The following is a 25,207-nucleotide window of genomic DNA, read 5'->3' as shown; positions in this document are numbered from 1 at the left end:
TGAAATTACTTAAACAGCAAACACTCCTTAGCCCACACATTAATGATAATAAGTGAAAACATTGAAAAACAATTTTAGATTGAAATTTTTGTTTACATTTTGAAAATCAAAAATTGTTTACTTTAACATAATCAAATGAATATCGATGGTTGTTATTAGGTAAGAATAAACTAAAATAATGCTTCAAAATTATAAAAAAAGATTTGATCATTTTTGACTGCAACACATAAGATGTCTAAGGTCATACCTGTTGATTTGTAAAATTCGTGCAGTAATAGTTATAACTGTACTGTAAACTCACTTAATTTTCTATGAACCATGTTTTTTATATTCAGCAAATTCTGTATATTCCTGCAACTCTTTAGTCATTGTGACTTCCCTAATATATAAAGTATAAAACACACTTTGCCACTTCCTGTATATACAAGAAACCTGACGTCCAATAATTTTAAAAAGAAAAATGTTTTAACATATATGCATCAAACTAGTCTACTCTACACTATTCTAGTGTCAAACAACATGGTGTTGATCTGGGTATTCATCCGTTGGTTCATCTGGTATCTTCAGAGGCTGCGCGTCCATGTCACTTGTACATATCCACACTTAAACCGCAGTTAAGTGCGGACTCGTGATTTAAATTTTAAATAATATACTTGTCTTGTCTTGGTAGTTATCACAATTAACCGCATAATTAATTTTAATATTAACCTACATTAACCGGTACATTTGCTGTTTTTCATTTGGCTTGGATGTGCTCTAAAACTGTAATGCCTTACATTTTCCCCGAATGTATTTTTCCCTATCCGTATCCCGTTTCCTTTGAAGTTAACACTCTTGACATTTCCTGTTTTTATTGAATATCTGTGTCGGCGAAAATGGCAAGTAACTCGCCTTGTTTTCCCCGAGGGAGATTTAATGCGGCCGTTTCCTTGGTCTCCACCCATTTTAAAGTCGGTTTCGTGCTACAATACGGTTTCGATTGCATATGTATGAAGTTACGGGTTTACGTGTGCTATTTCCAGCGCCCTCTCCCGTTAGTACACCTGGACCCGATTTTTTCCATGCCTTAACCGCCAAATTCGAACCAGAACCAATAGTTACAACGGATCTATTCACAAGGGATAAATTGCTAAGAAATAATTAATGGAATAGTAAATACTCCAAAAATAGATTTGAATCGCTTTGTTTTTCAATAGGAATAGAAAATGTTGGAATGGCATGGAAATGGAATTGATGTAAAAGGAGAACAACTGAGAGGTATATTGTTTAATCACAATTGCTTTAAAGTGAAACTGGAAACCAATTGAACAAAATAAACATCATGGATTTCCATCAAATTTCAAATATATTTTTTTAATTAATAAAAAGATAACAAAAATGCAATAGTTTACATTTTTAATAGCAAGATAGGTGGTCGCTAAAGGTATAAATATTTAATAATTATATATATGATATTGTTCTTATATAGTTTCCATTAAATTAAGTTAAAAAATACGACCTCTTCACTGTATTTGAACTGAAGGTATTTAATTATGTGTAGTTAATTGAGTACACAATTGAATTGAACAATTATGAAAGCATTTTTCAAAGAAACTTCCACAGGTTACTGTAATACTTTTTATAAAACGTCTGGATTGCTTCTGCCTAGGTTTTTGTTGAGTCGAACTAGCTAACGTTTCGCCAATCATCCTGTTGGCTTCTTCAGAGCTCGACTGAAACTGGCTCGTATTTTACTCTGTACCTGCTTTTATATTGTTTGAGGGGATGGAGCTAAATGAGGGGCATAAACACCGTCTCGGATGACAGTCACATATTGGTAACAGGTAGACACCTGAGTCGCGGTTAAAATTGTTAGGTTGCTTGATTTCAATGGACTCACGGGTTTTTCGTTGGTAGAAAAATGGATTACATGCAAGAATGTTAATGTTATCGAAATTAAATTTTATGTCCGGTTTCGTGATTGTGTTCGGCAGCTGCTGATGAGTGTATTTGTCTTAGTATTAAGGCTCTTTCATGTTCTTTGAGCCTAGTTGATATTTTTCCTGCGGCCTCTCCAATGTAGTCTTTGTCGCACATGCATGGAATGCTATAAACTCCCGGTATTTCAAATGGAAAAATGCGAGCCAGTTTCAGTCATGCTCTGAAGAAGCCAACAGGATGGTTGGCGAACGGCGAACGGCGAAACGAAACTAACCAAAAAACCGACTCAGGAGGAATACAGAAGTTTTATAAAAAGTGAATATGAAAGCAATAAATCGTAAAAAGAAAATCTAATAATCTTTTGACCTCTGATGCTTTTAATGCCTACTTTTCCTTACAAATTTTACTTTAAGGCAATTTCTACAGAACAGGCACTAATTCTCAAATTCGAAAGAAATACCATGTGATGAATTAGAAGCAATTTTTATCTATGTTTAAAACACACAACTGTGATCCTTGTGATTGCGCAGAATTTTGTGTATGACCTGCTATCGGCGAAATTTTCGGACGCTCTGTTGCCTTTTCTACGCCTTGAGAAGAAAGTTAAATTTATACAGTTTGAGAAGTGAGGTTAGTAGTTAACCCCTTTAGTTTTGGAGACCTGGGGCCCCAGAAGCAGAACACCAGTAGCTACCGGTGAGTATCCTGTTTCGGTTGTCGCCGTTGTGTTGCGCATTTGTACCTATGGCATTATCGTTTTGGTCATGATGTTGTGCACAGGGAATAATTAAATTCCAGCAAGCTTAGAGTCCTCATGCATAACTTAAGTTTTCGAAAATAACGAATTTCGTATTCGTTATTTTCTACATGCCTTAATATGCGATGTGGTCCCAGTCGCTGTTGTCAGCCACTGATAATCCGACCCTATTGAGTCAACTTTAACTCATTGATACCTCCACATATATACCGTTATACGTTATTTTTTTTAATTGATGTGATTGACGTTTTCATCTATTTTTCTTTTTAAGTCTGGTGAACGGCATCAATTTTCTATCTCATCGTTACCATTCCAGTTTAGAGCGAGATTTCTGGACAAAAGCAAATTGCATTCTATTTTATAGGTTATAATTTCGTAGCATTCACATGGCAACATCGCAGCAAAAAAAAAACACACACACACACACACAGCGACTTGAAAGCACCGGGACGCAATAAAGAGTTAAAACGAGCGCGGCCGTGGAAATGCACTTTCAGCGGCAGATGCCTGTCTTATATGAATCGTTCTGGCAGAAAAGCCACCTCCTCCACCACTTATCCGGCTAATCTGTCACGAAAGTTGCCGCTTTTAGGACGTTTACTCCGCGCGTAGCGCCAACTCGAAACTTTAAAAACTCGGATTTATTTTACGTTTATTCGATTCGACTTCCTTTGTTCGTGTGCGCGCAAACTTTAATTTGACGTTTGAAACGACTCATATTTTCGCCGAACGTTCTAAACTGAAACGCATTTTCCCAAAACGCAATACGAAGAAATAAATAACAGCTCCACAAGCATTATTTACGAAATGCCTAAGGTAATAATTATTAACGAAAGATGTTTCAAATTCGGCAAAAATTTGAACTTTTCGAGTTAAAGGTGTTTTGCAATTTCAGTTTCAAAACTATTTTTTAAAGATTTAGATATTTATAGTATTGCTTAATAAATATTCCGTATGCGTACTAGCAAAAGATCTTTTAGAACATATCTAAATACCAATTGTAGGGGACAGGAAACATTATTCATTATGCGGTACTTTTTAGCAAAATATTTTATAATTAAAATTGAGTACTTAATGACGGCTGTCTTACGGTGATTGTAGCAAGAAAATCGAATGGTAGTGGAAAAGTCTCGTAAATCGTCAAGCATATCTGTATACTGGAAAAATTTTAAATGCTTAAAGGAGGAAAACCCAGATGTATTCTATTATACATATCTGTACTTATAAACACATGTTTTGGTCGGTTGTCTAGAGCTACCATAACATACTTAAAATCACAATAACTTCTCATCAACTTATTACAATATATTGTCAACTAATTTTTCAGTAAGCTTTTATTCTCCCTCCGTGGTTAAAAACTAGTTAGTAATTGGTACTGCAACCAAAACTAAGCACTTAAGCCGAGCCCATATTTTCTCTTCTTCCTGGTTTTGTGTGTGGCATAAGCAACTCTTCTTGAAAAGGCCAAGATAAATAACATTGACACCTAGATCGAGACAAACAACTCCATTCCTAATTTATGTTCTTGTAATCTTCATCCTTTCGAATGAAATTTTCTGGCGACTTACCTTTTGCCACGCGGTAATATTTCACAAGATCCTCAACGTCGGTTCTCAGGTAATGATTTGGTAATTAAAAAACCGAGCCGCTTCGGTCCAAACTTCAAAGGCGGCGAACGTTCAAAGTTGCAAAAGCTTTTAAATTCTGGCGACGGCGTCGTTCCAGTTTAATTATCTTTATTATAATTAGTAAAGGACGGCTCGCTTTGGGTTGTTACATCACGGGAGCACGGCGAATTGCCTTTTGAGAGCCGAGTGTGTTACGGATTTGTCTTAATAATTTTAGGAATATTCCAGGTCTCTTTCCATGCATATATTATATTCTAGTCATTCGGGCACGATCACAAGAGACAGCGTGCTAAATAGATAAATGGATTATATATATATATATATATATATATATATATATATATATATATATATATATATATATATATATATATATATATATATATATATATATATATATATCAAAAGTATATATGTTACCGGAAACCCTCGGTATGCAGTCATATCTAGGTTAATCTAGCCAATATTCAACCCACTTTACACAAAGTCCGAAATTGTTAGATATTTAGCACTTTGCCTATGTTTGCCACAGTCAAGCTGTACATTACCTTAAGAAAACTTCATTGAATCATTGAATTCAGCTCAAGGTACCTGTGGTACCGGCACCAACGGTAATAAAACTAGCACTTCGCGAAATTAGTGGGCATAGTTCTTAATTTGGTTTCTCATTATTTGGCAAGACTTTAAAATGTTCAACTGTTCAAAAACATGCACCGCTAACTCTTGTAAAACTAAAAAAATAAAAATAGTATAACGGCCCCTGTAGAAGATATACTCCCTAAAAAGCGTATAATGAAGAAACCTTAATTCTAACCAAAGAAACCTGTCTGATTCAATTCAAACGTTTTCGACTATATTTTTTAATACTAAAGTTTATTTTATCTGTGAATGTTTTTTAAGAGTCACGCAACTGTGATGAAGAGGTTTTTAAAAAATTATTACATAAGTTATTTTATGTAATATAATAAAAATACTGAATTGCAAATATTCTAAAAAAAAATAGCCGACCGCGGACCATTCAGAAACATCAGAAGCAGAAGCTTACCCTACTAACCCCTAGAAAGCCACTGATTCGGAATTCGAAAAACTGAAATTCAAAGTATTCTAAAAAAGCAAATACCACCCTTACAAATTTAAGCTTCGCCACTTACGCCATAGGGGTCCCAAATGTCGGGTGTCTGGGACGAATTGGTGCTTAAAAAGATTCTTCTCTTTTCAAAATTTATTAAAGTTTCAGTTTAGAGTTTTTTATATTAGAACCAAACCTACTTAAAAAAATGAAAATTAAAATATATATTAATATTTTTAATAAGCGTAAATTTTGAATGCGAATTATGCAATTTGGGATTGTTGCAATTGTTTCCCATTACATATTTTTGAGAAGTTTGTAAAATGACAAATTAATTTCTTACAACAATGTTTGATAACATATAACTTCTAGCTAAATTCGTTTACCCTTGATTTAATCTTAAGCATAATTTGTATATATATATATATATATATATATATATATATATATATATATATATATATATATATATATATATATATATATATATATATATATATATACACATCCGTTCGCTTGTTGAACTCCGACTGGAATAATGCAGACGTTTCGCCAAAATCTCACTTGACATCTTCATTGCTTCAATGAGTGTTCGAAGTGTTTTCAGAGCGCGAGCATTGAAGATGCCAAGTGAGATTTTGGCGAAACGTCTGCAGGATTCCAGTCGGAGTTCAACAAGCGAACGGATGATATCCCGGAATATAGTGTCATCACATTTTTCCATCCGTGAATCAATACGTGAAAATATATATATATTTATATATATATATATATATATATATATATATATATATATATATATATATATATATATATATATATATATATATATATATATATATATATATATATATATATATATATATGTAAATGGTGGACCCACTTGTCGTAGGAAGTAATTTCAACATAAAATACAGGTTTTCAATTAAACATCGCAGCACTTTTAATTAACGCATAAAGTATACAGTACAGCTTTATATTTCGAAACAAATTTGTCAGTTTGTCCCTGCGGGTTTGTAGGAATAAGCAATTTTTTTTATTTTGACTACATAAAAGAATTACTCTTGTAGCAAAAAGACAAAGAGTGCATTTCTTTCTGTAGAATACTTATTTTGCATTCCCTTCTCAAATAGACTGGTTTATTTTTCAAAATGTAAGGGCCAGCGGTAATTTGATTGGTGTCCTTATTTTGATGTATTCTTTGTGAAACTCCGTTTCTATTCAAGATACACAGATCGGGTGCAGTGCGGACTGCCCTACTTTTTTTGAAGTTTGAATGGTATGAAGTTTCTTCTACTTCTTCTGCTTCTCTTCTGTTTTTTCCTCACAGTTGTCAGGGTCAGAAATATCTTAATTTTTTTAATTGTAAGTAATTCAGTCTTATGTTTTTATTATTTCAAGTTTTCTGATATATAAAATTATTTTTATTAGGAATTATTCTAATATTATGGCAAAAAATATTATTTTCTAGTTTAGGTAATAGTACTCAAACTGTTGTAGTTTGTGCAATAATTAAAAGAACATATCATGGCTGTATTACCAAAAATCTGGAAGCAAACAAGCTACGAGAAAACAATACATATACAATATTTTAATTCAACCACTACAGAAAGCAGCTAAAGCGTATATAAAATATGCAAAAACCATTGAGACTGAGGATGGTTTTTGTAGCAAAAAGGTATTAATAAATTCAAAATATCATTCATATTAAGGAAGATATGGCGAAATTTATAACCCCGATACCACAAACCATATTACAGGTGCTGTTCAAAATCGAATTATCCCATTTCGACTCTCAAAAAAGCAGTAATGTGCAAATGGCATTTTTGTACCTTCAATAATAACAGTATTTCCCATGGGACACAAAGTGCAAACTTATAATTGTGTAGTTTTTTTCCCATAAATAAGGAATAACGGGCTTAACATCAATAAAAAAAGATAACTTGATATGAAACTGAATGCAATTGCAAAATTATGTATTTCGTCATAACACGGTGCACATTTTACCACCATATGGGGTTGATATTATCGTCAGGAGAGGCATAAGCGACTCCATTTTAAGTTTTATACATTATTTCCAAAATTTCTAGCAGCACACAGCCGGGTGAATGCGTGTTTCCACGACGACCAAATATATTATTTAAATTCGACTTAATATGAAGAACAACCGAATCGCAGAGCGAAAATTTCGGCCTTTAACCATAATTATATATCCCCGAGGGCGTTTAATCAAAGCGAAATATCGGACATCGGTCCAATTTCCATGCAGATTCCGGTCGGTTCGCGCAATTCGGCTTTTATTTAAATTAATGACGACTGGCAGAGGGCATTTCGCAATTCCTGCGACCCCCTGTACGACACATAAAAGGCCCGAATTTACAATTAACTGATGAATCGGGGCCGGGAGCGACCGACGCGGAACAAAACAGCTTTTTTACATAACCGCTCGTTCTGTAGGTATTGCGTCTAGTGACGGTTTATCCTTTTCGAAAAAGCCTTTTTATATAGCCTTAGGCGTTGTCGTTTGGACTATAAAGCGCCGGATGAAAGGCACGTTTTTATTAGGCCCGCCGCGTTTTGAAATATCAAGGGTGGAGGAAATTTAATCTTGCCCGTATGGGGAGACAAACGACAGTAACGGGGCGGGGAGAGCTATACAATTTCAGGTGGTTAATAATGTAGACAAATGCTCGAAACGGAACTGTTTCGTTCTAAAGCCGACGAAATAAACGGCACCATGTCGGCTTTTATAGGTGCGGCTAGAGTTTTACTATTTTTTCTTTTTTAATAACGATGACAGCAAAAAAAATGGAGCAAAATGGAGCATTGGTCAGAATACCGTTTCATATATCGCAAAGTTGTGTACTTGGTTTCAATCATTTAAGGCCAATCCGAAATTACATGTAAGTTGGTTGACATAATTAGAGTGTTGATTTCGATTATACCGAGTTGAGTTAATGAAGTTCACTCCAAAAGCTTGTTATCAGCTCATTTTTCCTACGGTCGCAAAAAACTTCGGTTTCTTCGGTCAGTCTGAATTTTAACCTTTACGTTTAGAAATTAAACAAGTTAACTGGATATAACATTAATACTTTTGTTAACTTAAAAATTTTAAGAAAGCTCATTTTATTTGACGTTGTGTTCGCAGACGACACCAGTCCTCTTCCCAGTCATGAAAATTTGATCATGATCAATTAATTGAGGAGAAAACGTTATTTCATTTAAATCAAAAACTCACCTGAGAACCTCATGTCGAGGCAACTTCTAAAAAACTTGTAATAAGAAATGTGTCAAGAATTGGCACAGAATATACATTAATGGTTGTGTGATGCGATTGATGGGTTTAAGGAGGGTCTGTCGACTTCGGTAACGATGGGCGACCTCAGCAAAGCATTCGACTGCGTGGATACTAATATACTGCTTTCTAAACTTCAGTACTACGGAATTCGTGAAAATACCTTGTCCCTTTTAAAATCTTATTTGAACGGAAGAAAGCAATATGTTGTCTGGAATGATCGGGAATCCACTCTGTTGGACATTACTAATGGAGTGCCTCAGGGTTCCATCCTTGGTCCACTTTTGTTTATAATATAAATAAATGATGTAGTATTTGCAAAAAATGCTGCTCGCAGTATACTCAATGCGGACGACACATCATTGATTGAATCGGAGAAAGATCTAACAAATTTAAATATAAAGGCTGTCACTACACTCTCCATGATTGAGCAGTGGTTCTCTGCAAATAAACCTAAATTAAATTCCGATAAAAAAAGACTCTAATTTTCAATACCAATCGAAGAAGTAAAAAATCTGAACCGGTCAAACTCCTTGGTGTTTACCTAGATGCGTTTTTAACCTGGTCGCCTCATATAGACTCCCTGTGCGGTAAATTGTCTTCTAAGGTTTTTGTTCTGAGACAACTGCGAGATTCCAGCTCGCAAAGCACTCTCCGTATAGTTTATTTTGCACTATATCATAGTTTCTTATCATATCATATTGTGGGGGAGCGCGACGGAGGCCGAGAGAGCCTTTAGATTGCAGAAGTCTGCGGTTCGGGTTCTTGGGGGTGTTCCGCCATCCAGCCACTGCCGCCCAATATTCAAGGAACTTAAAATACTTACGTTACCATGTATGTTTATTCTCCAAACTTTAGTTGAAATCCACTCAAATTTGTCTGTTTTTCCGACTCATGGTGGATATCACAGTTACATGACGCAAACAGCTGACAATATCATAACATTAAGATCGAGGTTGTGTACTACACAAAAAAATAAACTTAATCTAGAATTGTATAATATTATAGCAATTATAGAAAAAGTTTTTTGAAGAACATTGTTTCTTTTCCATTAACGAATTTGTTCCTCATCTTACATAGTAGATCTAAGTTATTTGAAGTTGTTTTATCAATTATTATTATTATTATTATTCTTAGGTTGTTTTTCTTTCTGTTCTGGTTTGCTGTTTATATGTAATATATTTATCTTGTTTGTACTCTTGCTAACTTCAAAAATACGTTTTTGTATTTGTAAGTGGTCAATAAACGATTATTTATTTATCACCCACTGCCTTTTTGGGTTGCTACTTTGGCAGCTGTTACCCGGATATTCGGACTCAACCGTAAGACTCTCAGAATTATTTTTAATGTACCATTTAGAGCTGAGGTTAAAGAAATTTTCGTGAATAAAAGGCAGGAACATTAATAGTTATACAATAAATGAAAATACCCACGCTTCCCATACAAGAACTGCCTCTTTATTAGGGATAAATTATAGCAGACTATAAGTTGGGCTAAAATTTTGCTGCCTATGAAATTCTTTGCTTTTACTTTACTGCTAATTCTGCTTTAATTTAATTTAATTTAATTATTTAAAATTTATTTAATGCTAATTTTATAGCGAATAATTCAAGCTACTTATTGTGCGAAGATCATTTTAATTAAACCTTTTATTGTTCTCTGCAACTGCGTCAATGATTTTGAACTTTAATTTTCTATCAGAAAGTAATATAGTATGTCGATTAAAGCTAAAGTAAAATCATCATTATTGAAATACCATATCCATGGCGCCGAACTAGTAGAGTTTTTCGAACGCTATACCGTTTTTAGGACATAATACTGCATGTTCGTGTTCTACACACTTTCTCCAACTAGAAGCAGAATTCTTCTTCACTTGTAATTAATTCTATTGCCCCAGAACTAAATTTCGGAGGGTTGTTTCTTCTTAAACTGCGTTTCAGCAGTCCCCATATCAGTTCTATCGGATTAAAATTGCAGTGATATGGTGGAGGACGGACAACTTTGAATCCCCGCTCCGTGGCCAACTTGTCCACATTATACTTCTTAGCAAACGTTTCCGTCTTTAGAACTCCCTTTCTTAACGTGGTGTGACTATCAAACCAGGTCTCTCAAATATTTTATACTCCACTCCGAAATACTTCTTGATTCCATCGAAACTTATCTCTTATTAATAGCTTTGTAATAAAACCCAATTCTTCGTACGGATGCACGCAAAGTCTCTTGGCAACAGTCAATGTTCAAAACACTCACTCTTCACGTAAAGTTTTAATTGTTAATGCAATATTCTTCTGATACGCATCATATATCAACCGTCTCACTATTCCGGCATTCACAACTATGTCACGTACTGTGGCATACTGTGTTTAGTCATTTCGGACGTTAATTTTCACGATTTCACCAACTCCCACAAATCAACCAATAGCAAACTGGGAAAACATCCATTAAAAATCAATTATCTACATAAGATTTTGTCCTAGGAGAATATTTTAGTCATTATGTTAAACCCATAAACTGGAAATCAGTTTCTGATATGTTTTTAAAATAGGAGATCAGCTTGTCTAATGGGCAAATTCAACTTGAAATCGAGCTACTTCAAGTAGGAACTGTTTTTGCAAGATTTATAACAATACACTAATATCAATTAATATAACAATTTAATCAAAGAAAACTTACCTACTCTGAAAATACGATAGGACAGTCCGCACGACACAGTTCTTGTCGGCTAACATCTTAAATACGGTCCTGGCTTGTGGTACACGTGCTGAAAAGAACGTCCCATTCCGCTTTACAACAGGCGGGTCTTAAACTCATTCCGAAGTCAAAACCATAAATGGTTTAAAAACTGTATATGGTTTGGTGAACTTTACGCAAGATTTGATGAACAGCAGCTACAATTTTCAACTCTCCAGATATTCAAGTAGGAATTCATTCATTCATTACGAATTTAAATTTATTTCTTTCTTTGGTCCTAATGGTTTTTTTTACACTATAAAAATAATTGTCTTTTGCTATTGGTTAGTTCGGGTGAAAAGAAAGTCATATTTATTTCAACGCTTTACAAAAAAACACAAACTTTCTGTCGTGTTGAAAATTGACAAAAATCTTTATTGACAATCAGTCTCTAGCCATATCGTCTATTTTATTTTGAAAATTGACTTTCATTTCGTTTCGTTTTAACAAACTGTTATGTACCTACCTTATTTTAATATGTAGAAATGTTTAAATACTATAACGCTCCATAAAACAGCTTGAGGATTTAACTATATTTATACAAATATATCAAAGATCTACTTGATGAAGTTCATAATTTTTCAACAGGACCATGATCCGAAATCCACTTAATAAAGCAAAAATATAATAAGCCGAGAACTTTATTGAGAAGCTGATAAGATAGACTCCAATAACGCATTTGATACTACGCTGGCCATTTAAAAAGAAAATTTTATCAATAAATTAACAATAGCAAAGATTTTGCTTCCCGATAAAATGGAATTATCAAATTAATTTGGAACTTCATTTACGCTTGTTGTTCCTTTACTCTTGTCGTTGTTACACTTTTTGAAGAAAATGTGAAACAAACATTTCGGAGTGAATTACGGTTGCCAATTCCTTTCGGTTAAAGATGGTTTTATTAATCGACCGAAGTTTAAGGGAAAGCAACGTGGAACGTAATTACATTAATTACAGCGTAAGAAAAAGGAACAAAACTGCACGGGCTGATTTGCCGAAGACTTTGATAAATACGCGTTTTCATTATCGTCGCGTCGTGCCTAATTAAAAATCAGGGGCGGCAGGGGCGTTGGCAAATTAAAAAGCGGACTTTTCTAATTAAAAATAAAAAAGTAAGGAGAAACTGATTGGCGGCGATCTTAGCCCGAATGGGAGATCTGTCAAGAGAGTTGCGTATTCTGCAAACAAGTTTCGTTTGGGGTACGCGGAGGCTAATTAATTTTGAACTCCTGTTACTCCTGGGGGCAAATATTTTACCTTTTCGTTGAGGGGATCGGGGGTCTGGATTTTTTGGAATTGGATTTTGGCGGTGAATTTTACGGTTGGCCGCATTTTAAGAGTTTTAATTTTTCATTTAAGAATTTAACGACCTTTGTGAATAATTAATATCCGAAATATAAGCACTCACTGAAACTTTTATGGATAAAATTGCATTGGGACCGACGAATTAATTTAAAAAAAATATATTTGATAATCGGTTTAAAGCTTCTAAAAACCGTTAACTCGACCAACCATTCGGAACGATTTACTGTTTCTCCCCATCTGCAATCTAAGAATGTTTTTCATTATACAATTGGAAAGTGACATAATAAAAGTTCTGTTAATATACTAAAGTATGAAAGTATATAGATTTATAACAGCTCAGATTCTTTAGATCAAAAGTTGTAATTCGAAATTAAAAAGTATTAACAAGGGGGGTTTGCTTAAACTCAATTTTAAACGAAACAAAGGTATCGATTAGTATCCAGACAATTGATACGTTTTCCTTCTTAATAGAATCAATACATCAATATGAAGCTCACACGTTTGTTTCTGGACACGGTAAGTATTAGCATTTTATCCTATATGTTTCATATAATAGTTGAACTATTTGACAAATGAAATATCAACGATATCATTTCAATTATACTTCAGCGGGCTATAAAGAGAAAAGGCAATGTTTGGAAATAAAATTGCATTTTATGACAGTTCAAATTTGAATTACATAATTTCAGTAAAACTACGGAGAGCTATAAGGGAATAAGGAAGTGTTTGTAAATAAATTTGTACCTAATAGCAGTTCAAATTTGAAATATGTAATATAAATAATATTACAGAGGGCTATAAGAAGGTAAGGGAGCGCTTAAAATTAAATTTCGACTTTATGATAGTTCAAATTTTAACGATATAACGAAAGGCTATGAGGAGATAAGGAAGAGTTTTAAAAGTAACATGCACCTTATGACAGTTTATACTTCAAATATGTCAATAGCAATAATGCAAAAGATATGACACTTCAAATTCCAATGATATATGGCGATGAGACAGTATTTGGAAATGATTTTGCATTATATGAATTGCATTATATGTTTTTTTAGGCCAATGCAACATGTACCGAAATTCTTTAAGGATGCTTGATATTTTGTTAATGTTGTTTGATTGTTATATCTAATTAACTGGATTATATATATATATTAAAAATTAAAATCGGGGCTCATAATGAACACATTTCATATTTGCATCAGAACATATCAAATATTTTGTGAACATTGCGATTTATCTGCTTCTTTTTAGTCCAATACAACGTATATCGAAATTATTTAAGTCTGCTTGATATTTTGCAGACACCTTAACTGCAAACGTCCATAATTAATCGTACAAACTAGAGGATGTCCCGTAAAAACGTACCAGAGGCAACGACTAAATCGGGAAACGGGTCCCGATGGGGGCGTTTTTCGTCTGGCCGTAATTGGGCGCAAAGACGAGCCGGAGCTAGTTTACAAAATTACAGTTTTTACGCCCCAATAAAACTTTAATTGCGCAACGGGAACTGACGTCCGCGGCACGGCGGGGAGCGATAAACCGGGTGCACTTCTTCCGGATGGCCCCGGACTCTAATCTTATCTCGTCCGGGTCGCATTTTTGCCGTCGAATTAATTCCAGTCGTAAATTCAACTAGGTATACTGGTCCCTTTTACGTACGTATGTACAAAGTGTGTCCCGACGGGGTTAACAACTGGCGAATATTTATAAACATAATAAATAGTATACAAATTTCGGTCTGGTTAGAAATATTAAGATGAAAATAAATAAGAACTAAAAGTTCAGATTTTCACGAAATTATATATTATGACATGACAGTTGTGTCTTTATCAAATGTCACACTTGATAAAGACACGGTGTTGTCGAAACAATTGTCATGTCATAATATATAATTTCGTGAAAATCTGAACTTTTAGTTCTTATTTATTTTGATAAATGGTTTTTCATCAAGTACAAAGTTTCTTGTACTTTCTTATACTTAAAAGAAAAAAGTATTTATTTCTGGGAGACCGAAATTATGATCGGGGAAACTTTCAGCTAATTCAGCAGATAGAAAAGAAGTCATTAATGAAGTGAAATCCATTGTTTTCGAAAATGTTTTTTGGTGTCAAACTTAGCGTTGTTGTCATATAACAGCGTTGATGAACGTGTTTTTGCTACAGTTTTAATTAATTACTTACCCAGTTTTGGATATAGACTTTGATAGGTTCTGATTTTCAAGACCCTGCGTGCAACTCATTTCCCCTGGTGAAATGTTTTACTAAAGAGCCAATCGATTGCAAGCCATGGCTGTCGAGGGAACTTATAGAGGAAAGTCTTTACACAAGGTATTTACACGGTACAAAAACACAAAAAAAACTTCACAAACAAAGAAATCAAGATTCTAAGAAAACTTATTATGATAATTTGTTCTCCAGATCAAATAATGGTTCACGAACAGCATGGAAAACCATAAAAAACAATTATCATACTTCAGAATGCCACAAAAAACAACCAGATTATTTTATTGATGAGAACGGGAACCGATTCGTTAACGATCAAATAGTTGTTGAGAATAATTTTAGAATTTTAATAAACTTTTTTCAAAGAAAACTTCCACAGGCTACTATAATACTTTTTACAAAACTTCTGGATTCCTCCTGCGTCGGTTTTTGCTGAGTTGAACTGGCTAACCTTCCGCCAATCATTCTGTTGGCTTCAGTTTCAGTCAAGCCTCTGAAGAATGCAGAAGTTTTGTAATAAAATAAGAATACTAAAAATTATTTTATTTAAGCCATATACATACTCTTGCAAAATATTATTTCCTAAACTAAATTTATTAACGTTCCCGTCTCTATATATTTTAGCTTCGATTATTCATATAAAAAATAATTTGTCAGATTACTCTGAGTCAATATGATTTTAGGACCAATTTAAATTTGATGTTGCCTAGGCACAGGCTGGCTAAGGTACCAAATTGCCCGATAGTTCTACCAGTTAAACTCTACGATAAACTCCTAACTGAGGTTAAAAAAATACAATAAAATGGTGCTTTTAAACGTGTAATTAAAAATATAACAAAAAATGCTTTTTATATGACATTATCCTATACTTATACACTACGAGGGCGCAGGTGGAATCTGTTTTTGTATGAAGCCCCCCAAAAACTCTAAAAACGTCCCTTTCTGTGGGCCACTAATGGCGTATGATCAATTTCGGTTATGTAATCTAGTTCAATTAAAAATATAGCTAGTTATCTTAACAAGTGATTGTAGGCAATTTTTTGTAAATTCTTTATTTATTCTTTTTCTCAGTGTGCTAATGCAAAAAACCTTTTTTCCAAGAACACTTTGCATAATAGTCCCTAAATAACACTGGAGGATTAAGATTTATTAAGTTAAGACCTAATTTGACAAGGATTTAGTCCTTGGTGATTATGTTAAGCTGCATTTATAAGCAATTCATTAGAACAATTCTTTGTATGAAATGGTCCAAGGTGAAACAAATAATTCCTTCAGCGATTGATTTATATTACAATGCATTTTAAAATGTAAATACACTGATATAATCAATAATTGTCTTTTTTTTAATAACAAACCAATATCGTTCATAGTAAAAATGTCTTCTTTCAAAGCAACCGAAAAATAAAAAATCATTATTAATTAAAATTAAAAATGTTTTTAAAAATGGCAAATGAACGGTCCCGTCCCATAACAAGCAAAAAATCCAGATTTGAAGTGAAACCTCGCCGCTTGCAAGAATCCACTTTACAGGTCGGCACGGAATTTCATTGTGAATGGCATCATCGAAACATATATATTTGCGCTCTGAAGTTCCACTCGACCAACGAGTTGATTATAAATGTAGCTTTAGTTTCGAACACAAGTATTCAATTAACACAACCAAGCATGTCATTTCATATAATTCGATGTACACCTTAACACATCTCGCCAGGTGGTGCTCGGAACCTGCTAACAAGCACATTCTCTAATTATAATAATATTCTTATCAAATTGGATTGTCGCAGGGTGCCATTTGTGGGGTCATTACTATTTTTAGTTCATACGCCTCACATTCTCAACTCTCTTCTCAAGTGCAAAATACATGTATTTGCGGATGAAACGGGTGATCTTGATTTACATATAATAAGTGACGTTTCAACTAGACACAGCCACAAATAAAACACTAATAAATACTACACTCGAAAGTAAAAACATAAAATCCACTCTAATCAATAGGGTTAATTAAAAATGATACTCAATAGAAATTTGTCCCTGTAGCCAATAATCTGGGAGTCGGATATACTCGGCTGCGGTTTAAGGAACATTTAAAATAAAATTTCCAAAAAGTATACTACTCACTATACATGTTCCACAATAACAGACATATATTAGGCATGAATTTAATGTTGAAATTATGTGGCCCCGTGTTCTGTCTGACTTTAGTTGTAATCTTTTGACCGTTTTTGTTTCAATCTAGAGATTAGAACACGAATATGAAGAGGTCAAAAGTCATGTCTCCGCTTTGTTTGAGTACTGTGGTGGTTTGATCATATTTTACTTATTTATACAGATGTTTACATATATTAAATATTTTTGTCATTTCTGCGACCGCTTACTCCTTAATAATTAATAATAATTAATTATAACTTAGTTCGTTGCTTCTTTTTGTCCGTCTACTATCAAAACAGTTCTGACATTTACCATCAATTTTAACCTCGACAACCTCCTATCTGAGGGAAGACTGATTTCGGTGCTCTGTGTAAATTATTCGAAACATTCTTCTGTAGGCCCACATTTCAAAAACATCTGTTTTCGTTCGGTTTGCCTCTTTTAGAGTCCATGCCTCAAATGCATAAGTCGTAATAAGAAAGATCAGAATAATATCACTTCGTTTTGTTGAGAAATTGCCAGATTCGAGTTAACTTTATGGTTGCGTTACGTTACGTATTGGCAATCTACGTTCGATTTTTTTTGACATACTTCTTTATTTGTAATGATAGTTAAATCAGGATTTTTTTATTGCGTTCTATTGTCATGATTTTCGCACTATTTAATCCTTAATGTTAAAACTTTTAAATATAAATTTAAAAAATATGTTCAGTCAGGATTAAATTGTATAATACCGGAAAGTAACATCGTTTTTTATCATTATTTTAAACCACATATATTTTTGTTTTGTTTGATTTTTAGTCAATAACATAATTGCCATCAATGTCAACGATCTTTTGCCAACTTTTTAATAAATTTTCAATGCCCGATTAAAAAAAAAATTGGTTTATTGTTAAAGTAAGTGGATAGGACATTTTTGCAATCATCTATATTGTTAAATTTCTGTTAAATTTCTTCCCAGGTCGAAAGCTTTGCAGTGACCTAAGCAAATGATTGCAAAGCATGCACTGTCATGGTGCAGAATAACGCCTTTTCTGTTTGCCAAGACTGGACATTGTTTGGTCAGAGATTGATTGACACAATCCAACTGTTGACCGCAAAGACTGTTTGTCCAGCTTCCAGAACTTCAAAGTGTACAATTCCGCGAATACTCCACCAGACACACAAGAGCGCCTTCCAGTCCAGCCATTGTCTTCTGCGTTTCGGATTGTCATATAAGACCCATTTCTCATCCCCTGTAATGAAGCGATCCAAAATCCCGGAACTGAAACAGCATACAATGCCAAAAATTGTTTAAAGCTTTTTTTTTAATAATTAAAAGTCAGTAAGCCATTCTTACTTTTAAATGTATCTTGACGACCTTCTGTACAGTTTTACAATAAGTGGTGAACAAATATTAGCATATGCAAAAACGACATTGCTTTCTGGTCCCCCTATTTTTTTCTCATTTTGCAAATAACCAAAAATGTTTTTACAAAAACAACTAAAGTTGGACTAGACATAGTAAGTACTAACCCGAATGTCTATTTAATATCTATTTTTTCTCTACGTGTAGAAATAAAGGGCCATTTATTGTTATAAAAAAAAATGTTGAGAATATGCGATCATCTTTGGTCCGAGTACGCGAGCGCGCGCCGTAAATTTTAGAACCAAATTAGATCCTCTTCAAAGCTGGTCCTCGCGATAACACCCGACCGTAATCATCCGGAACGACTCGGATCGTTAACATTTCCAAAATCAAACAAACAAGCGGGCCGCTAGCATTATCGGGCAACCATTGAGAGGGGCAATTTTCCCCGCAACTCCATTTGCATAATTACATATTAAACGGCTCTCGTAGTGTCCCCGGTAAAAAGATAAACGCGTGCCGTATCTGCACGACGACTGAGAGGCCGCCGCGAGGTAGTTAAGTTTCCGCATCAAAGTTTAGCGCGGCTAAAGCTCTCGGCTTCCATTAATCTTAATTGCAAAATTGCACATCTCGTACGCCGCTAACCGATTCCGTTTGACGAAAAGTCGACGGAGAGACACACGCCGATGACTTATTAAAACGCCCTGTGCACTCGCCGCGTGCCACCAAATAGGATTTCAAACTTTGCTCCGGGCCACTTTAGCGAGTTGATCATAACTGGAAGAGCTCCGTTTGAAATAATAATTATTCACAAGATAACCAGAGGAATTGCGGAATATTAACGGGTAGTGTCCACCGACAAATAAGTGCCATTCTCAGGACGTATAAAAAGACCACAGCCAACAATAGACTGACCACGATCGAGCAATAATAAATAATACTGACTATAACTTCAACTCCAATGGCGTCTCCAGTAGGAAAATTTTACGGAAGGACGACTCCCTGTTTACGTGGGGCTATGTGCAGTCTTCCTCATGTCACTGTGGCAAGTCCCGCCCATCTAACGAACTAACCAAAACTATTGTCATGTAGTTATTTAATAAATACATAACAAATGAGTGAATCGCCGTCACGGATATTGGGTCGTTTTTATCAAGCATTCGGGACCACAAAACAGATTGTCGGATTGGTCAGTTATATTCCATTTATCTACTACTGAGTTTATCAACATTTGAATATGTATTGAAATGAAATGTGTTTATAAAGCTCGGTTTCCAAAACATATCTACTCCTAACGCGATTATGTTGGGAATTTCAGGTTCTGTAGTTTCAGAAAATCAACATCTAAATGCTAGTTTTCACTGTTTGATTCTTGTGTACTTAATTTCAGTGTACTGAAAATAAAACGAAACATCAACAACCATCAATCAATAGAAGAAGTTGATTGGACAAGCAGGTCCTTATATACAATGAAGAATTTATAAAACTCATCAACATCGATTAATTGCCATCTTACTGTTGCAATCAGAGATTGAATTAAAACCACATAATTCTGCATTATATGAATTGACTGACAACAGGTCAAACATAATACAGTACTGAAATTGAAACAACACATAACATTTAGTGACAAAGAAATACATAAATTTCACCCAACATAACGTCTTTGGCCATCCGAGCATAGAGCTGCTAACATTACTTGGTATCATAAAAAATGGTGAAATGCGGTCAGTTAGGAAGTTTACTAATGAAATAAAAACATACGCAAAAGCTACATGATTCTTTTTCATGTTCGAAAATTAGCAAATCTTGAAATGGCAATATAACGTCGAAATATTTAATTTTTTAGCATATATAGAAAAATGAGATAATGAGTACCGTCTGTGATTTATTTAATGTGAGACCGAAAGGGTAATCGTTCTCATGCGCATGCAATTCCTACGGTTTAAGAATTAAAGAAAGATAAGCGCGAAATTACACCAGGTATAAAATTGTACAATATTTCTCATTGTTTATCCTGTTGAACTGGAGGGTAAACTAGCTCTGACTTTCTTCTGCGCCAGGTTTGGGCTCCTTACCACAACGCTTCTCCAAATATTAGCTTCTTCTTTCCTCCGTTGTAACATATATTTTCATGGACAATTTCAGTCCTCAAAAATCGGACAAAGAAACAATTCCCCTCGAGACACTAGATATCTCCGGTAGTCATGAATATATTGGAGAAAAGAGGTCTGCCAGACTTCACCATGTGCAGCGTTAAAAGTTTCTGAACGTTATCAAGAAATGAGCCAAACTTCTACCAAAAGAAAATACGCGAATTAATGATTTTTGTTAAAAACCCAAGCAATAGGAACCTCGATACAAACCTATATCCATCACCCATTACGGATTCATTAGTCCTTTAAATTACCCTCCTCCCTTGACACCATACCCCCCAGGTAATGAACAGCTTTCTAAAGAAACTAACAATATGATCGACGAAGCATCAACGGTAAGGAGTCCATACCCGACGTAGGAGAAATCCAGAAGCAGTATAACCTTAAAGTTCATTACCTGACCATCAAAATCTAACCAATCCTTTTGTTACCCGAAAGCCGTAACAATTACTCCAAAGATAACAAACGCCCGGTATACCGAAAACAAAAGATCACGTTCCATCGTGCTCGACTTCCATTATAATATTCATTCCGCCCTGGGCGGGGTGCGAATTTCGTGTTTGATCCGCGGACAATACAAGTGTAAAACGGGGGTTGTTGAGGGGCAATGGAGCGCGTAATATAAATTCGATGTATATACGGACGACGGGAAATGGCTGAAAACACTTCGAGTGTGCAGAGCTGATACGAAAGAATCCGCTTGGTATTCCGCCCTTTTACGCGCCAACAAGCCACCCCGTCGAGGATAAATGGGACGGTTTTTTTACCGCCATCATCATCTTACCTATGAAAGGGTTTATCGGCTCGACTTATTTTTATAGTTTTTTTAGAAAAGATTTAACCTCGTTAAGGCAAGCACATAACGGGTAGCTTACAGTGGATGGCTTATAAATGGGTTAAATTTATTATTGTTCCGAATTGTGATAATGCATTAATATTGCACTAACTAGATTTGTGGTAATCTATCTTTGGGTCTCTTTGGAATATTATTTATGGATGAAGTTTCTTATCATTATTTATCAAGGTACGATATTTAAAATTCCTGGTCAATTTTTGGGTTCAGAATCCAAAACAGCTCTGACATTTTGTCTATTAGATCAAGTTATATAACTCATATTACCATTGCCAGTTGAAAAAAAAACAAACATTATTAGAATGAAGTTTACTATGACAGTCTCGCTGAATGCTTCTGCAGTAGATATGGCTATCACATCGTCCTTGATTACGATCCTGAGGGAATATTTCCCTCTGTTCTTCACTACAATCACCCAAGTTTTATAAAAACGTTACAATCGAGCATATTATAGTTTACTAAGAACCTTTTGTACTGTTTGAGCCAGCGTTAGATTGATGTGGTGAATTGTGCATCTTGAACCAGTTGCTTTATTTGTGCACCTGCTTTCAGTTTTTCAAGTACCCAAAACCATTTCCATCTCGATTCAAAGCTTTCATAAGCCATTGCATATGAAGCCTCAGCTTGGTCGACGTTAAGATTTTTGCCTCGCGAAACCGAAGGTTTGTTCGACACTTTTGATTTCCTTGAATTACAACATCTCCCGAACGCCAATTTATAAACCAAGTGCTCATTTCTAGCTCTGTCGTCTCGAAAGCCCAAACGTCTACCGTTTTGAAATCAACGCAAATTGCCCACTGATGCTTCTCGTATTTAATTTTTTACGTAACTAGTGGGGCCGGTAAACTTAGTATAGGAAGAATCTTTAATTTGACCATTATGTGTATATTTATTTCTTTACTCTTGTCCTTCGTCAGAACTATTATCAATTAACCAGTACAAAAAAAACTAGAGCTGATCTGCTGTTCAGCTTCAGGAATAAGAGAATTCTTAACACGCACTAGCTATCTAGGGACGGCAACAATGTTCGAGCCTCCTAAAAAAAACAGCTTCTCACATTCTCTCCATAAGCACAATACAACACAAACACAAAATTAATGGGATTCGAATAATTCAGTCCACTACACCGAATTGGAAAAAGTAGTAATGGCACTAAATAAAGCTGGCCTATTCATTAAAACCGACTAGCGACAATAGGGAACAAAATTTTAATCTCAAAAATATTAAGCTATTATCTTCATTCGGGTTTAAAGGCCGTCGTCGATTGGAATTACTTCCTAACGTTTCGCTAGCACGAGTGGCGAGCTTCTTCAGAGGTCCTTCCATCTCCGATGTTGGACGTAGACTGACGATTTCTCCTGCGCAGGTTGTATTTATGCCGATTGGTGGAGGGCGGGGCTTGTTTCGCTTCGGTTGGTCTCGGGATATCGATCGGTACTGCTCGGGCGTTCCTAAGGATCGGGTTCCAGATTCGGTTGAGTCTAAGGGTCTCCTCCTTTCGGTTGAAATTATGTGGGTGTTTTTGAATCTCAATGGCTTCCCTGACTAGTCTGTTGTGATAGCCGTTGACCGATGCTAGTAACTTACAGCTCTCAAAGTGTATCCTGTGTTCCCCGCTGCCCAGTGCGTGTTCAGCCACTGCAGACTTCTCTGTATGTCCTAGCCTGCAGCTTGCTTTATGCTCCTTAAGTCTCGTTCCCATTGATCTCTTGGTAGTTCCGATGTAGACCTTTCCGCATGAACACGGAATGCGGTAGACTCCCGCAGCTGAAAGTGAGCCCCTCTTGTCCTTCGCTGACCTGATGGTCTGCTGGATCTTCTTTGTAGGCTTAAAGATTGTTTTGATGTCGTGTCTTTTCAATACTCTGCCAATCCTGTCGGTGACACTCGGAATATACGGCAGATATGCGTGGGAGGTGGAGGGTCGTTGTTCGGTATCCCGTGATCTTGATGATTTTGAGTTCATTGATCTCTCGATCTCCCTCTTACTGTAGCCATTTGCCTCGAACGCAGTTTTTAGGTGTTCAAGTTCCATCTGGAGGTTCTCCGGTTCGCAAATCCTTCGGGCTCGTTCTGTCAGGGTTCTGATAACCCCATACTTTTGACTTGGGTGATGGTTGGATAGAGCATGCAGGTATCTGTCCGTATGGGTTGGTTTTCTGTAAACTGTGTGGCCCAGCTTGTTACCTCGCTTCCTCACTAGTACGTCCAAGAATGCAAGTTGTTGGTCATTTTCAGTCTCCATAGTAAACTGGATGCTGGGATGCTGACTGTTGAGATGCTGCAGAAAGTTGTTGAGCTTGTCCATACCATGTTTCCAAATCACGAAGGTGTCATCCACGTACCGGAACCACGTTGCTGGCTTGTACTCTGAGGTCTCGATCGCTTTTTCCTCAAAGTGTTCCATAAATAAGTTGGCTATAACCGGGCTTAGTGGGCTTCCCATTGCCACTCCGTCCACCTGTTCGTAGAAGTTTCCCTTCCACACGAAATAGCTACCGGTCAGACAGACTTCAAAAAGTTTGCAAATATCGACCGGAAATATCCTGTTCACCAGGTCCAAGCAACTCTTCAGAGGTACTTTGGTAAACAGTGAGACAACGTCGAAGCTCACAAGGATGTGCTTTTGTTCAATATTGATGTCTTAAGTACCGATCGATATCCCGAGACCAACCGAAGCGAAACAAGCCCCGCCCTCCACCAATCGGCATAAATACAACCTGCGCAGGAGAAATCGTCAGTCTACGTCCAACATCGGAGATGGAAGGACCTCTGAAGAAGCTCGCCACTCGTGCTAGCGAAACGTTAGGAAGTAATTCCAATCGACGACGGCCTTTAAACCCGAATGAAGATAATAGCTTATCAACGGGCCGCGAAAGCCTTAACCAATTTTTCAAAAATATTGCCTATAAAAGTAAGTTTATACTATAAAAACAACCACAGTTCACGAAAAAATTATTTCGTAATTCTATGTAACAAATATAAACAATTGAAAATTGCAAAATTTAAATCCTCTTTAAAACGAGCTGTCACTGGCTGTGACCGGTTGTGGCAATATAATGTTGTAATCAGCTTAAAGTTTTCTGGTTTTTAAAATTCAGTTGGTATATGATATGAAATGTAAGTTATTCAACCAAAAAAAAACAAACAAACAAACGAGCATTTTATTTTTAAAATAGTGGAAACCTAAACACTTACTTTAAAGTATATTGGCATTGATAACTTAAAGTGTGCTTTATTTTTGATAGAACAGGAAGCCATTCCTATTGAGATTGCAATTGGATGGCATGATTTGTAATATTGTTTTTGTGTTGCTTCAATTATCATGTAAAGCAGACTAACCACAAATACAAACGGGCATAGATTAAATACAAAGACAAATTTTCACGAGCCAAAATAAACTTATATAATATAATTCTTGGCCGACACCCCGGAGAATATCACTATATCTCGCCGTATCGATCGAAAAGCAGCGGAATGACGTCAGGATAATTCCCGCGTATTTGTGTCGTCTATAAGGAAAAGTCGGGTGCCACAACTTGAATTATTTATTGCAACTTAAATATTAGGTTGTGAGTATTGATATTTGGTCGCGTTATTTCTTTACATAAACAAATGTATTAAAGAAGTTTTAAAAAATGTTCAAGTTCTCCGTTGACTTCGAATTTTATTCAATTCTAAAACTAAAGTGCAATGTAGTGCGCAAGCTGTTCTGTAAAATCAGAAACATTGTTACTTTCGAAAATATTTGATAGCGCATAGAGGTCCGCTTATAC

This window comes from Cylas formicarius, unplaced genomic scaffold (assembly GCF_029955315.1).
Source record: "Cylas formicarius isolate icCylForm1 unplaced genomic scaffold, icCylForm1.1 PGA_scaffold_4__25_contigs__length_36172078, whole genome shotgun sequence".
Lineage (NCBI taxonomy): Eukaryota > Metazoa > Arthropoda > Insecta > Coleoptera > Brentidae > Cylas > Cylas formicarius.
This window is presented reverse-complemented; position numbering follows the sequence as displayed.